Here is a 4,017-nt window from a genome sequence, read left to right on the forward strand (position 1 = left end):
ATTACCATTTTTAGCCCAAAAGTAAAATCTGTTGCAGCACATTAATTCACGTTTTCAATTCTGCTGAACTGTTTCTTTCTGCATCTTCTTATGATTTTCTCTCACTTCCATAAATTTTTGTATTTCAAAAAATATCCCTCGGTACTATTCTAGATTATGTCTCTGGAAGTCTTTTTCCAAATTTGTAACTAATTTTCGAATTACGTAATCAAAAAGTTTTTTTCATATGCATAATTAATTTTCAGATTACATAATCCAAAAGTTAGTCTATGAGAATGACACAAGAAAAATAAAAAAATATGAAAGATAAAAATGTATTTTGATATTTTATGGAAGTTGGAGGAGTGAAGGAAGAATCAATGTGAGAAACTAATTAATTGAAACTTCCAATAAAAACTTCGCACGGGCCCCACAAGTCAATGCAAATACTTCAGAGATAGGTGTTGCCACGTTCAGCGCTTATTCATTGGTTGCGCACCATTCCATGGCCCTCCTACAATTTCTCAATTGCACAATGATTTCTCTCTCGTGTCAATTCTTCTAGTACTTGTAGATTTTGTCCCACCAAAAACACCAAATTGAAAATTGAAAAACTGCTCTACTCCACCAGTTCACCGCACCACCAAAACAGCTAATTCTATTCGATTAATGCCGCGGGTCTCATTGTAAAAAAAATATACTTCTTATAAAAAAAAAAATATGTCTTGCATATCCGGTTATTAGCACCAAAAGTCAAATGAAATTCAGAGACAAGGGTCATTGAATTTACCACATTACTTCTCCAGGATTTTTGCACCAAGCACCAAACTAAAAACCAATGCTAAACAACAGCACAATCATAAAACTAATGCAATTGATAAATTTCTACAGCAACCATTCAACAATTTCCAGCAAGCACCAAAAATTAAAATTGAAAACTGCTTCTTCAATTCAACAGTAAGTTCACTTCCCGTTTTGAAGTGTTGCTCCGTTTCTCAACTGCCACAGCTGGTACTGCAGTATGTTCAAATTACAAAGTGGAATTCAAGTTTTCAGCAAATGTAACAATTACAGAAACATTGCATTCAATTAAAATCTGCAACAGATTTTCATAAATCAGCAGTGAAACAGCAGCACGTCACAAATCAAAATATGCTACCCAAAAACCAAAATCAAATCAGCGTAATCAACTCCTGTTGCTACATTCACCAATTTACTTCTAAATAGCTAACAGAGTTTACCAGTTTTGCACCAGTTTCTCAAAAGAAAATGCTCAGCACCGCATCTTGCAAAGAAAACAGCTGCATAAAATTATATTGCGTATTCAATTTGCTGGATACCACAAAAAATTCAAATTCTAATCACCAAATAACAAATCAGAATGCATAGAACCTGTTCGATGAATTGTCTAAACCATTTTACTTCATTTTTCTTGCTCCAGTTTCAGTTTTCAGATGCGAATTCCTCTATTAGTTCACTAAAATTACTGAAATGTGTAAAATCAGCCTCCACCAAATGTCTCAAAATATTACTGAATTGCACCAATTGTTTCATGAACAAGCACATCACAGAATCAACGCTCTCTTGGAATGGCAATTAAAACAAAAAAAACTTCACTGATTCTCGTTGGAATCATCTCCGTCGATTCGAAATTTCTCCGTTTCGCACTAGCTCCAACAACTTGCCTCAATGCTTCAACGATCCAGTACAGAACCGATTCCAATCATAGATTTCAAAATTCGCTTAAAAAAGAAATAAGAACGCAGATGAAAACGCACAACAATCTCAACCAAGATTTTAGAATCGATTTAGGTTGCAGGAACCGCTAACCTCCGTTCACTGATTTAGGTCACCGGAATTTGCAAGACTATCGTTTGCAATAATAAGACATTTAATAGTATATAACTAGATATAAATCTCTCAATTTTAGGAACTTGAATTAGGTTTAAAGTTCACTTATTAATATAGTATCATAGTCATCTAGAATCTATCTTAGGAAAAGTTTATTGGGCTTATTAGGCCCCCCACTATCGGACCACCCATAAATATATAGTCTTCCGCTTGACCATCTTCGTGTGAGGGGTATGTTGAACATCCCAAATCGCCTAGTGATAAGGACATTTCATAGTATATAAGTGAGTACAAATCTCATCTTATAAGTCGGTTTTATAAGATTAAGTTAGACTTTTGTAGGGATATCATGTGCGGAAGCGTAATAATTTCAACCAAAGATTATGAGAAATTAAAGTAACAAAGAAAATGAGAATAATACCAGAAATTTGTAGGTGGAAAACCCCTTTAAATAGAGGTAAAAAACCACCGGCGAGAGAGCCAAAACTTCCATTATAATGGTATTGGGAGTACAATGAATTCCTTTTAGGCTAATAGATAAATAAAGACAATTAATGGTAATTAACCCCCCTTTGATGACAATTAATTGTAGTAAGAAACCTCCATTTGATTACAATTTAATTGTGGCAAGTAACCTCCCAATTATGCCAAGAAAACGGAAAGGTGAGTCATAACCCACAAATCTCCACCTTGACTTGCCTTTGACTGGAACACTCTCTCGCGCATGAAGCCTTGATTAAGTATGGATAATACCAGCTAAGTTCAGGCAATGGTCGAACTTAGCCGATGGAAGTGGCTTGGTCAACATGTCTGCAGGATTTTCGGTCGTATGAATTTTTTCAACAATTATATCTCCTGTATCAACAATGTCTCAGATAAAATGGTGTTTAATTTCAATGTGCTTGGTCCTTGAGTGATACTTATTGTTCCTGGTTAAGTGGACAACACTCTGACTATCACAAAATATAACAAGAACATCTTGTTGAAGACCAAGTTCACTTACCAAGCCTCGAAGCCATATAGCCTCTTTCCTACCTTCTGTAGCAGCAATATATTCTGCTTCAGTGGTGGACAAAACCGCAATGGCTTGAAGTGAAGAATACCAACTGATAGCAGACCCACATAGGGTAAAAATGTAGGCTGAAAGTGACCTTCTCCGATCTAAATCACCACCATAGCCAATTGCTCCTCCGGGATCGGCTCTATGTTGATCAAATACCAAACCAAGATCTGGAGACCCTTTCAGATAACGAAGTATCCATTTAACGGCTTCCCAATGTTCCTTGTCTGGATTATGCATGAACCTGCTAACAATGCTAACAGCATAAGCTAAATCAGGTCTAGTACATACCATAGCATACATGAGACTTCCAATTGCATTTGAATACGGGACATGTGACATGTGCCTTTTATCCTCGTCTGATTTTGGACACTGATCTGATGACAACTTGAAGTGGGCTGAAATTGGAGTATTAACAGCTTTGCAATCTCGCATTCCAAATTTGTCAAGCATCTTAAGAACATACTTCTTTTGTGATAGACAAAGTTTTCCAGCTTGACGATCTTTGTTGATCTCCATTCCTAAAATTTTCTTAGCAGGACCTAAGTCCTTCATATCAAATTTACTACTAAGCTGAGCCTTTAACTTGTTAACTAAAAATTTATCTCTTGCAGCAATCGACATGTCATCAACATATAACAACAAGTATATAAATGACCCATCAGATGTCTTTTGAAAATAGACACAATTATCATAGCTACTTCTAGAGTAGCCATGTCCAACCATGAAAGAATCAAACCTCTTATACCATTGTCTTGGTGATTGCTTCAAGCCGTAGAGAGATTTCTTCAAACGACATACATGGTCCTCCTTTCCAGGAACAACGAACCCCTCAGGCTGCTGCATATAAATCTCTTCCTCAAGATTACCATGAAGAAAAGCAGTTTTCACATCTAACTGTTCCAGCTCCAAATCATACAAGGCAACTAAAGCAAGTAATATACGTATTGAAGTATGACGAACAACAGGAGAAAATACTTCATTAAAGTCAATACCTTTCTCTTGATCAAAACCTCTTACAACAAATCTTGCTTTATTCCTTGTACTTTCAACACCAGGGATCCCTTCTTTTCTCTTAAAGATCCACTTTCAACTAATGACTCGTTTTCCTTCTGGTAACTTCACCA

General features: G+C 36.0%; 1 long non-coding RNA gene across 1 annotated transcript; it reads right to left on the reverse strand.

The window, feature by feature from the left end:
• Positions 1-323: 323 nt before the first annotated feature.
• LOC137823854 (uncharacterized) lies at positions 324-1,849 on the reverse strand. The gene is made up of 3 exons (XR_016517593.1): positions 1,372-1,849; positions 1,221-1,280; positions 324-993 (listed from the first exon to the last, which is right to left on the reverse strand). It is a non-coding gene; the product is annotated as an uncharacterized LOC137823854 (long non-coding RNA).
• Positions 1,850-4,017: the final 2,168 nt, after the last annotated feature.

This window comes from Phaseolus vulgaris, chromosome 11, assembly GCF_051622355.1.
Source record: "Phaseolus vulgaris cultivar YP4 chromosome 11, ASM5162235v1, whole genome shotgun sequence".
Lineage (NCBI taxonomy): Eukaryota > Viridiplantae > Streptophyta > Magnoliopsida > Fabales > Fabaceae > Phaseolus > Phaseolus vulgaris.